We start from the raw sequence: 13,551 nt of genomic DNA on the forward strand, positions 1-13,551 counted from the left end.
AAAACTTTCATTGTTGCTAGATTTAAATCCTAGAACTTATTATCCAACAAGGGTGGGGGGGGGGGTCCAGGGAAGGATAGCATCTTTGGTGAAGAGGATTTACAAGTCCATTCAGGGTAGCTCAATCACTTTTGATCCCCACTGGATACTTGGCTTTCACCTGTGGCTCCAAGTTGCAGTTTGCATGTAACAGTGGCCACACCCAGGTACAGCACTTTGACAGGCAGACTCAACCAGGTGAGGGTAGCCAGTGGGTCTCATACCCCAGTGAGACAGAAACATGCCTGTCCTAGTATGTGAAGTCAGCTCCAGAAAACTGGATGGACAAGATTGACAGTGTGGTCTAATGGTCAGGAAGGTAGTTCTGCAATGTTGGAGAGCAAAGGGACAGAAAATGTCATGGTCATCCACTGCAAGAAAGGAAGACTCCAGTTGTGATGACTACTTGTGCCTCTAAAGTCAAGAGAGTTGAACTGCCTTAGTGCAATGGCTTTTCAACTTTAAAAACCCTCCCTTACAGGTTTCACTGTCGTTGTCTGATAAAATGGACAAACAATGAAAATCAACTAATCAATTACCCAGTGACAATTTGAAAGCACCTCCACCAATGAGATTATAGTAGTTCAAAATATGTCCCCAAAATACCTCCAAGGTTTGGATAATAAATACAGCCATTCCCGTTCTGTAGATGAATTAAAAAATTCTGCATCTATCTGAACCAAGTTAGCAATGTATTGAAATTACCTGGTAAGTTTGATTGCATTGCAAATAATCAATACAGTTTTTCTTCAATATATTTTATCTGAGAAAGAAGGATCATAATTGCAAAAGAATCTTTAGGAAGAAGGAAGATTTGAATTCTAGTACATTAGAGATAATTTATGTGGACATTTAACCTTCCAACTTGCACATACTATATTTCAGAATCAGGTTTAATATCACTGGCATACGTCGTGAAATGTGTTAACTTATCGGCAGTAGTTTAATGCAATGCATGATAATATAGGAAAAAAAGTAAATCAAGTGTGTGTGTGTGTGTGTGTATGTATATATGTATGTATATATATATATATTATATATATATATAGAGAGAGAGAGATATTAAATAGCTAAATTAAAATAGCACAAAAACAAATAATATAAAAAGTGAGGTAGTGTTCATTGGTTCAATGTCCATTTGGGAATCGCATGGCGGGGGGAAGAAAACATATTTGAGATGTCTCGGGAAGGATATACAAACTCAGCACAGACAGTACCCAGGATTAAACCTAGACCTCTGACACTGGGAGGGAGAGGCTCCAATTTCTGCGCCATTCTTTTGCTTTCTTCCATTGAGTATTGGGTAGAAGTTGCGTGAATTTAATGTCCATCTGTGAAAACAGTTCAGAAAATACTTAGTGTCTTGAAAAAAATGACAGGAAAATTGGTGTGTCAGGGTTGGAAGTCACCAGCAGGAGATACAAAGATCTATACTAGAAAAATATTAAACCTGACGTTACATTTGGTAACAGTAGCACTGGAGGACAAAGGCAAACTAGGGAACAGGAGCTGCAGCCCAGATTGAAGATAACACAGCAAACTTTAGAGACTGGTCTGTTCAGAGCAAAATGACCCAATGATCTATAGCCAATTAGTTCTTTGAAATGATATAAGCTCCTTATCTCTGTTCTAAAGGGATATTCCTCTATTGTGAGGATGTGTCCTCTGGCCCTAAACTCACCCAATATAGGAAACATCTTCTCAACGTTCACTCTGTCTAGGCCTTTCAATATTTGATGGGCTTCAGTGAGACCCCTCCCCCAGTTCTCCTAAACTCCAATGAATGCAGGCCCAGAGCCATCAAATGCTCCTCAAACATTAACCCTTTCACTCTCAAAATCATTCTTGTAAACCTTCTCCAGACCCACTCCAATTCCAACATATCAGTTCTCAGACAAAGGGCCCAAAACTGTTCACTATACCCCAAGTGCACTATAACTTATAGATTCTCTACATCCTTGTGTTGACATTCTAAACCCCTTAAAACGAATGAAGACTTTGTACTTGCCTTCCTTACCACTGACTCAGCCTGCAAGATAATCGTTAGGGAATAGTCATGAGTAGTCCAAGCCCTTTGGCACCTGTGATTTCTGATTTTTCTCCTATTTAGGAAATAGTCTACACCTTTATTCCTCCTACCAATGTGCATGACCATACAATTCCTTATCTTTGTATCATCCACAAATTTGGCCACAAAGCCAACAACCTAATTATTGACATATAAGCAGTCCCAACACCGACCACTAAGGGAAAACAATTAGTCACTGGCAGCCAAAGGCCCACTTTATTCCCACTCTTTTCCAGCCAGCCAGTTCTATCCATGCGAATATTTTCTCTGTTAATACCATGGGCTCTTATTTTGTTTAACATCCTCATGTGCGGCACTTTGTCAAAGGCCTTCTGAAAACCCAAGTAAACAACATTCACTGAATTTTCTTTGTCTATCCTTAAAGAATTCCAACAAATTTGTCAGGCAAGATTTCCCCTTAAGGAATCCATGCTAACTTTGGACTACTTAATCACGTGCCTCCAAGTACCCAGAAACCACATCATTAGTAATGGACTCCAACGTATTCCAAACCACTAAAAGCAGTCTAACTAGCCTATAATTTCCTTCTACCTGTAGCTCTAAAAATTCTTTGAAGTATTTTTCCAGGTCCTGCTGGAAAGCTGAGGTTGAATCTGCCCCAAACTCTTAATGCCAAAAACAAAGGATTTTCTTTAAATCACTTTTTTTTGGCAGTCTAGATCTTCACATTCCCAATGGGAACAAGTTCACTCTCTCTTCTGTCACTATTTTAAATCCCTCTTTTGGACCCCTTCAAGAGAATAAGCCCAATTTCCCCAGTCTGTCTCTGTACCTTAAATCCCTCTTCTGCACTCTCTGTAAATCTTTCACATCTTTCCTAGATTATGAATACTTGATCTATGGCTATCTGGGAAATATGAATGAGCTCCCATAGTATCACGGTATAAAATTCAAACAGGAAGCAGTCTTTCCAGACCAGGTGAAAGGTCTTGCACAAAATGTCAACTGTTTAATCCTCTCCATAGATGCTGAGCTTCTCCATTTTGTAGTTGTTGCTCTACATATTGGCTGCCCCAGCCTACAGATAGTTCCCATGTTTACAGGTGTTCACAAGCTGATTTTGCTCTTAAAGAAACTGTTTCATGTAACCTGTAACAGATGCAAAGAGTATTCCAACATTATCTCTTCAATGGGGACACAAGAGAGCAATAGATGCTGGAATCTTGAGCTAAAAAACAAACTGCTGAACCCAGTGCATCAAGCAGAATCTGAGGGAGAAAACTGCTATGCTTTGTAAATTCAAAACATTAAACCAATTCAAAGGAAGACAGGAGAGTGCAAAATCTCTAACTTTAAGGTCTAACTTTGAGTTTACTTTAATCGAGGCACTCATATCACATGGTAGCACTGACTCACTGACTCTCCTTTGTCTCTCCATGGTAGCATGATGATGTATGCAATTAATGTTCTTTTACGTATAAGACTGTAAGACATAGGAGCAGCCCATCGAGTCTGCTCCGCCATTCCATCATGGCTAATCCCGGACCCACTCAACCCCATACACCAGCCTTCTCACCGTATCCCTTGATGTCCTGACTGATCAGGAAACGAACAACTTCTGCCTTAAATATATGCACGGACATGGCCTCCACTGCAATCTGTGGCAGAGCATTCCACAGATTTACTACTAAAATAATTCCTCCTTACCTCTATTCTAAAAGATCACCCCTCACTTTTAAGGCTGTGCCCTCTAGTTCTGGATACCCCCATCACAGGAAACATCCTCTTCACATCCACCCTATCTAGTCCTTTCAACATTTGGTAGATTTCAATGAGATCCCCACGCATTCTTCTAAATTTCTAAATTTCAGTGAGTACAGGCCCAAAGCTGCTAAATGCTCCTCACATGTCAACCCCTTCATTCCTGGAATCATCCTTGTAAACCTCCTCTTGACTCTCTCCAATGACACCACACCCTGCAATTAATTATTTAAATGAACAAGAATGCTTAATCAACCTATATATACATATATATTAATATTATTGAAATATTAAATATGCAAGAAAAATGAATTGTTAACAGTTTGGGTTGCAACTGTGCATCACATTAAAAACGGAGAGGACTGACAGGCAGTATATAAGGGAGAAGGGGAAGGGTGAGGCAGGACTGGTAGATGATGTGGGGTGAATGAAGGTGGGGTGAAGGAGCCAGATGGGGCAGGAGGGGGACAGAGACAGGTGAGTGAGAGGTGAACAAAGACAATGAAAAGAAGAACACATGGAGCCAGTTGGGGGAGTGAAGGTTGCAGGTGGAGTCAGATGCTGGAGGGGGCACTAAAGATAAGAAAATACTTCTAGATGACATGGATAGACTGGTGGGATGTGACAGAAAAAAATTAATGGAGAAAAATGTGAACATATGCAGGTTAATAAAAAGTGAGATTAATTAGAGTGCATAAAAAGCACTTGCATAGATGCCTGCATTGTGTAAAGTGGCAGAGCATGGGATTAAAAAGTTATCCAGGGTATTATAGAGCACACCGGATCATAGAAGTCATGATGATCTTCTTCAGTCCTTTACCTTTATCACCTCCTAGCTTCTCACTTCATTCCCCGCTTCCCCAGCCACCTACCTTCCCCCCATCTGATCTCATCTATCACCTACCAGCTTGCCAGCTTGTACTCCTTCTCCTCTTCTCATCTTCTTACTCTGGCTTCTTCCCCCTTCCTTTCCAGACCAGGTGAAAGGTCTTGCACAAAATGTCAACTGTTTAATCCTCTCCATAGATGCTGAGCTTCTCCATTTTGTGGTTGTTGCTCTACATATTGGCTGCCCCAGCCTACAAATAGTTCCCATGTTTACAGGTGTTCACAAGCTGATTTTGCTCTTAAGGTGGAAAATACACAGAATCACTTGATATAGTTACTACACTTCTGCAGTATTTTAATGAATGGTGTTGATCAGAGCCACTTAACATGGACATTTATTCATCACCTTCCCCTGCTTAGTTACATTGGAACAGAACCAGAATGTCTTGCGCTCAATGGCTGGCGTTGATAAGCTTAAGGTATCAGTGGCTGTTACAGTGTTTGATAGAGTAGCACTGCACAATTATTAATAGAACCAATTGCTTGTCAGTTTCCAAAGCAACCCTGTAAAGTGGCCTCCTGTGGTGAAACTAGCAGCCTGTGTTCTAAAAAGACATAGGTATCTATCTACTGTAGGGAAGTTACATCCAACAGTTTCTTTGCAATACTGCTTCCTGTTTGAATTTAATAACACTGTGGGAGCTCATTCACATTTACTGGGTGGCCATAGATCAGTATTCATAAACTAGGAAAAATGTGAAAGACTTGCAGTGGGTGCAGAAGAGGGATTTAAGATATGTAGATAGACTGGAGAAATCAAGCTTATTTTCCCATTTTCCCGAAGGGGACCCAGAGAGGTATTTTAGAAAGTGACAGGAGAGAGAGAGCAAACTTGTTCCCTTTGGAAGTGTGGAGATCCAGAGTGCCAAAAAATTATTTAAAGGAAGTTCTTTGTTTTTGGCATGAAGTATTTAGGGCTGGAATGCATTTCCAGAGGTAGTTGTCGAGGCAGATTTAATCTTGGCTTTCCAGGAGACCTGGAAAAGTACTTAAAAAGAATTTGCAGACCCACAGGCAGATGGCAGGAAGTGTGATTAGTTGGATTTCTCTTGTAGAGAGCAATTATAGATTCAATAAGCCAAATGACTTTTTCCATTCTTTCTGTGAATCCATGTATTAACCTCTTCCTCAACTTCAGAGCAATTATAAATGAATTTCTTTTAAGAAAATTTGTTTCAAAGAAAGTAATACAAAGATGAGTGAAATTAGAAGAAATGTTCCAGATTAAATTTCTTAAGTATTAAATTGCAGTTATATATGTGCCTACTTTCAATGAGGTATCTATTTTCTGTTTATCACAATCTTAAAAACCTCTTTCAGAACTCCTTTGAAAACTCCTCTGTTCTAAGGAGAGCAGCACCAGTTAATCCAGTCTATCTAAACTTTCTCTTCATTAGGACCATTCCAGTAAACTTCTTTCGCACTCCCTCCATTTCACATCTTTCTTAAAAAGCAAAGCCTGCAGCACCATTATTCCAAACCCTAGTGCTCCACAAGGTTTCATTCTCAGCCCCTTACCCTACTTTCTATACAGTTATAACTGCATGGCCAGATTCTGCTCTAACTCCATCTGTAAATTTGCAGATGTACCACCTTAATGGGTTGTATCTCAATGCTGAGTCAGAGTACAGGGAGGAGACAAAGGGCTAAGTGACATGGTGTCACGACAACGATGTCCACAGAAAAAGCTGGTCATTGACTTCAGGAAAGAGGAGGGGGTCTGTGCACATGTTCTTGTCTACATCAACAGTTCCTATGAGTGAACATCACGAATACCCTGTCTTGCTCCAGCCATGTGAGCACCATGGCCAAGAAAGCCTTTACTTCCTCAAAAGGGTAAAGACACTTGGCATGCCTCTGTCAACTCTTTCAGAAGAGGTCAATGCCTTCTATGCTCGCTTTGACTGTCAAAACATAGAGGAATCATGACACATTCCCACAGCCTCTGATGATGATGTGATTTCAGCCTCTGAGGCCAATGTGAGAGCATCCTTCAGGAGGGTGAACCCACAGAAAGCATCCAGCGCAGATAGGGTACCTGGCCAAGTACTAAAGACCTGAGCTGATCAACTAGTAGGAGTGTTCTCTGAGACCTTTAACCTCTTGGTATGGCAGTCTGAGGTGCCCACCTGCTTCAAGCAGGCCTCATTTATACTGGTGCCTCAGAAAACATGGTAACCAGCCTCAATGACTCGTTCAGTAGCACTTACATCCACAGTGATGAAATACCTGCTTCTACCCTGCTGCTAAATCTCTAGTACAAGAAGATGGATTCCTGACCTCACTATCTACCTCATTATGATCTTGCACACAACTTTGTTTACCTGCACACAACTTTTTTTGTAGAAATTATACATTATTCTGCATTGTTGTTGTTCTACGTCAATGCACATGTAATGAATTGATCTGTGTGAACAGTATGCAAGACAGTCTTTTCACTGGATCTTGGAACATGTGACAATAATACTCCAATACAAGTATCAATATGTTCTGGGGCAATTTGCAGAAGTATTAGCACAAAAACCTAACATTTCTAGTCACCGAATGTAGAAGATTAAATGAAAGCACATTAATGACAAGGGCACTAAAGATTTTATGAAAGAAATTCCAGACCTTACGCCTGAGATACTTAAGCTTTAGCTGCCTTTGATCAACAAGTTTGGGATCCACAAGAAGCAAAATTGGAAGCCACTTCAGATTATTTTTAAGATTGCAGAATCATAAGAAGATAACTAAGAGAAGGTGGGAGGAGGCCATGGAAGGATTTGAAAATATGGGATGAGATTTCTAAAATTGAAGAGCTGCTTAACTAAGAGTCAGTGTATGCCAGCAAGCGCAGGGACCATGGGTGAACAGAACACAATCCAAATTAGAATACAAGTAAACACAAGAGATTCCGCAGTTGCTGGAAATCCAGAGTAACACACAAAATGCTGGAAGAACTCAGCAGGTCAGGCAGCATCTATGGAGAGGAGTGAAGTGTAGATGTTTCAGGCTGAAATATGGGTACAGGGGATTTTGAATGACTTGTTTAAACATGGCAGCAGATGGGACTCCAGACTTAAGCATTTCGGAAGGTGATAAATTGTGGTGATCATTGTGGAGCTGGGTGGTGGAGGAGGTACCTGGCTAATGGAAGAGATATATACTTGGAAACTCATTCCAGGATCAAATACAGCACCACACTTGTAAACAGACTGGCGTTGCTTCAGATGATGGCCAGGGAGATGTATGTACTTTGCAGCAAGTATACAAGGCAATGATATTAGCTTAATTGTTTTAAGAACAACAAACAAATTGGGGATAGTGGAGGGGCTGAAAAGATTAATGGTAGATACAGATGTCTGTTATCAAAATACAATAGATTCACAAAGGGGAAGCATACAGACAATAGAAGAAGGCTAAAGATTCCAGAAGCAACAGAATACTATTGTAGACACATCATTGGATTTGCCTAAGGAAATGGGAATAACAATTGAGCATAGATCTAGCCAGAGAACATTATGAAGGGAAAATAATGAATCATCGAGAACAACATGCAAGGCAGGCTGCTCGATGTATTATCTGCCTCAGGCATCCCTCAGGCAGCTGCTAACCCCACTGATATAGTGGCAGCAATTATGTGAAGTAGTTTGAGACTAGAAAATGCTGCAATCAAAACGACTTAAAAGCGGCTCTTGTGGGAGGATGGCAGGACAAGTTGAAAGAGCAGTGAGTAAAGCAAATAAGATTCTGGACCATGAGAAGAGGCACAGTAGTGTAGTGGTTGATACAACACCTTACAGTACCAGCGACCCTGTTTCAATTCCCCCCACTGTACATCCTCCCTGTGACTGTGTGGGTTTCCTTTGTGCGCTCCGCTTTCCTCTCACAGTCCAAAGACCTACCGGTTGGTAGCTTAATCGGTCATTCTAAATTGTCTCATGATTAGCCTGTGGTAAATTCGGAGTTGCTGGGCTGTACAGCTTGAAGAGCTGGAACAGCCTATTCTGTGCTCTATCTCAATAAATAAGATTGACAAAAACAGTTCTAAGTTTGAGGGATATCAGGTAAAGAACAGATTGGAGAAGCTCGGGTTGTCCATCCTTGAGTCAAAAAGGTTGAAAGGAGATTTTAGAAATAAATAACATTATAATGGATGTAGATAGGATAAATGTTCAATTAGCAAATGGTTCCAGGGATTAAACACCAGGAATTTAAAATATCAGATAAAAGATTTAACAGAGAGAAGATTTTTCATTTGTTTTTATAGAAAATGGTTTTGTTTATGGAAGATGACTATAACTATGAAATCCATGAGGTCCTCTGGGAAGTCCTCCTCTTCCCATACATAGCAAATACAGCAGTGTACCTCACAGCCTTACCACCAAGTTTTAGAATGTTAGCAGGGATACCATTTGGTCTAATTGCTTGCTTTCTTTCACCTCTTGTCTTACTGCGGAGACATCTGGAATGGACCAAAGAGTTTACTGTGGGATGGAGCCAAGTGTGCTTGCATCAAGGACATGGTACTGGATGAGCAGCTCCCGGAAATGCTCTTTATTGCTTGCACTGACTTCTATTGATGAGCTCTCCTTCATTATTGGTTCTCACCTGAATGTTTGTGTGGCAAATGATCTTGACAGCATTAAAGAAAGAACATGTAGTTCCTATTGTTGATAGATCTCCTTCATTCTTTCTACCTTCTTTAAGTTACAAGTTTTTTGATGAACACCAGCCCTTAGGAGACTGTAGAGCTATTTTCTATTATGATGTGGTGGAATTTCCAATCGGGAAATCCCTTGCATTTGTGTTATAAACTCTGGATCTCTAGATCATTTCCATCAAACTAGTCCTGGTATTATCTGGTAGAGAAGTTAAGAGCCTCTTCATGGGTGCTTGTTATGATGAAGTGTAGTCCTTGTACGAGGGATGATTGATGAGTTTGTGGCCTAAGATAGAAGGAGTCAATTTTAGAAAACCTAGCACATTTATTTTTCAACATAGTCCACTCCTACATGTACACACTTAGTCCAGCGGTTGTGACAGTATGTCTAATGCTGGTGCTTGAAGTTCTGTTGCGGGAAGAAAATCTTCTGTATCTATTACCTCTTCTGCATGCTTTAAAACAGAAGCTCATTTAGCTGCATTAATCGCATGTCAACGATTATTGAAGGACGAACGTTCAATGGAAGAGTAAGAGCAGTTCCTCTTGGAACAGCAATGGAAAAAGAAGGAACAGTTCTGGCTGGAGGAAGAAATTGCCACATAAATGTCCAAAGTTAACGTGCTAAGGGCTTCAAGTGTGGCAACTGGGGAAAGTGCTCCAGCAGGACAGTCCGGTGGTGTGAGATCTTATATTGAAAAAGCACAAAGGAAAACAAAAACATCCAGTGTCAATGGTCGAGAGCCTTCCCCGCCTGAAACGTCGACTGTACCTCTTCCTAGAGATGCTGCCTGGCTGCTGCATTCACCAGCAACTTTGATGTGTGTTGCTTGCAATGTCAATGGTGATTTATTCGTTCCTCAAGTGTCCATGAAACATGAACAAGAACCCCCCAAGTGGTAGTTTAGAGTATTTATTCTCAGTTTGCACTAAGGAGGCACTATGAATCTTTGTCCTATCCGACAGCTAAAAGTGCTCATGAGGTCTTAACCTACAGCATGGCAACACTCTTCTTTTAGATGACAGAGATGAAAATAGTACTAATGATATTCTGAGGAAGCAAAATGAAATAACAATCTTATTGGTACAACAGCAAAGCATTTCATCTTTGCCTGTCTCGCTCTGTCATGCATTCATGAGGGCTCTGAAAACAGCATTGAAGGCAAGACCAATAGCTATGGCGAATGCCTCTATTTCCTTGAATAGTACACTAGAGGTCGCCCTAGAGAACTTATCAGGAGTTGCCAGCATGTTGACTCTCAGAAAGGATATCTAAAAGCTAAGGCTTTACTAAGGAACTTGATCATAATGAGCAGAAAACTGTATCCATTTACATGCAAAAGGCTCTTTCTTGGGTACCTATCAAATCTGAAGACCCAAAAGACATAGCAGCAGGAGAAGATGTGAAAGCTCTTCAAGACTACAGTCTTTTTCTTAGATGCTGTTGTCATGCCATTTAAGAAGTGTAGTACATGTCTTTCATGCAAGGTACTGGACGCCCTGGGAAGCATCATAGTCACTCTAACGAAAAGGGTACAGAATCAAAACAAGTTGTGAAAGAATCAGACGCAGCAGTGAGTAGTGCTCTGCTATCTAATAGCCTTACAGAGGCTGCCGATCATGTCTGTAGACTTCCTGTAGTTCCAGCACAAGTGAAATCTTAGAAGGGTAACAAGACAGGGGTTACTTATGCTTTCCTAGATCAAGGAAATACAGCAGTGTTCTGCACAGTGGGCCTCATGAACAAGCTCAACATAACAGGAAAAAGGACATGCATTCACTCCCATACCATGGGTCAAGAGAAGATCGTGAGTAGCTACATTGTTTCAGGATTGGAGGTGGCTAGCTTCGGTGTTGAAAACTATTATGAACTACCTAACATCAATATGCAGGAAAGTATGTCTGTCCACAAAAGGAACATTCCACAACAGAGGGCATTACAGGGATGGTCTCATGTGAAACATGTCCATTTGCCAGAGGTTGATTCAGAAATTGAGCTTCTGATAGGGACAAGTATGTCTAAAGCATTGGAGCCATTGCAAGTGATTTGCAGTGTTAATGATGGACCCTGTGCAATTAGAACAATGTTGGATTGGACTGTGAATGGACCATGGTGGTGGAACAGATTGTGCACAGCTAGAGCTGACTGTTAACAGGATCTCAGTTTTGAACTTGGTTGAACTTTGGCAGCGGCGGTTCAAGGTAGACTTCCCTGAATGTAGTCAGGATGAACAAGTTGGTTTGTCAAAAGAAGATTTCAAGATCATGGAGCTAGTTATGAATTCTGCAAAACCAGTGGATGGCCACTACCAGAGTAGTTTACCTTTGAGAAAGAAAGAGGTCAACATGCCAAATCATTGGAAGTTTGCCAAACAGTGTGCTCTAAATCTAACAAAGAGGTTTAAGGATTTGTCATTTCACACTGACTAAACAGCTTTCATGAAGGATGTCATCTCCGAAGGTTATGCCAAAAGAGTGCCAGCAGAGGACCTGGAACACAGTTATGGGAAAGTTTGGTATATTTTACATCATGGTGCCTATCACTCCAAAAAAGGGAAACTTCATGTTGCGTTTGGCTGTGGAAAGACTCTTCAAGGAGTATCACTTAATGCTCAGCTTTTACAAGTGTCAGATCTTACTAGCTCACTTACTGAAGTCAAAACCAGATTCAGAAAAGAACCAGTGGTGATCCTGGCAGATATTGAACCAATGTTTCATCAGGTTAAAGTACCAGCAGAAGATGCCGATCTGTTGAGGTCTGAAAGTGACCACAGCCATGATATGGTAGACTGTCACAGCTCATATGTGGACAAGCTGGCTAGAAGAACTCTGCTAGCTGTAAGACTTCAAGATTGTTAGATGTTTGAAACCCCTGGATTTTGGAGAAATTACTGCTGCACAGATACACCACCTTACAGACGCAAGCAAAGACAGCTATGGTACAGTGATGTGCCCATTGTTGCACACCACACGTTCTCAGGTGCACAGTGCTCTTATCAAGGGAAAATCCAGGGTGGCTCCATTGAAATCAGCTTCCATGCCTCATATAGAGGTCACTGCTGTCATGATGGCAAACTGCATGGACACATTGTGGAGGAAGGAGCTGCATATGTGGTTTCTTGACTCAGTACTTTGGACTGATAGTACTTCTGTGTTGAAGTACATTAAGAATGAAACTTCCAGGTTCTGAACCTTTGTTGCAGAGCTTCAGTAACTCTTAAGATCTCACAAGCATCTCAATGGAGGTATGTAAATACTTCAAGCAACCCAGTAGATGTGGCCTCTAGAGAGTTGAAGGTGAAAGCATTCCTGAAGAATGAGACACGGGTGTCAGGGCCCGGTATCTTCTTCAACCTGTAAGGGAATGGATTGTGAATCCCGATAGTTCTGGAAAACTTCTGCCAGATATTCTGAAAAGTAAGAGGAATGTTACAATGAATGCCATGCAGGTTGAAGAGGAGGTGGACACAGTAACACATTTAACCTATCACTTCTCGTCTTGGACCTGTTTGAGGAAGACATGGATTCTTTACTTTTTTTGATCTTAGCCAAAAGGCTGAGAAGTGATCAGAATCTTTGATTTAAGAACTTGTTCTTGTTTCTTAAAAGGAAGCAATTGAACATCAGTCTTGCTCAGTTTGACTTGGATGAAGAACGACAAGGGTATTCTTGGGAGAGAAAGATTGAGAAGGCCAACACAAAATAATCTGCAGATGCTGGGGTCAAAGCAACACTCAGAACACACTGGAGGAACTCAGCAGGTCGGGCAGCATCCGTGGAAAAGATCGGTCGATGTTTCGGGCCAGAACCCTTCGTCAGGACTGTAGGGGGAAGGGCAGAGGCCCTATAAAGAAGGTGGGGGGAGGGTGGGAAGGAGAAGGCTGGTAGGTTCCAGGTGAAAAACCAGTAAGGGGAAAGATAAAGGGGTGGGGGAAGGGAGGCAGGGAGGTGATAGGCAGGAAAGGTGAAGAAAGAACAGGGGAAAACAGAATGGGTAGTAGAAGGAGGCGGAACCATGAGGGAGGTGATAGGCAACTGGGGGAGGGGGCAGAGTGACATAGGGATAGGGGAAGGGAGGGAGAAAGAATTACCAGAAGTTGGAGAATTTTATATTCATACCAAGGGACTGGAGACTACCTAGATGGTATATGAGGTGTTGCTCCTCCAACCTGAGTTTAACCTCATCATG

The sequence above is a fragment of the Mobula birostris genome, chromosome 17 (genome assembly GCF_030028105.1).
Source record: "Mobula birostris isolate sMobBir1 chromosome 17, sMobBir1.hap1, whole genome shotgun sequence".
NCBI classification, from domain to species: Eukaryota; Metazoa; Chordata; class Chondrichthyes; order Myliobatiformes; family Myliobatidae; genus Mobula; species Mobula birostris.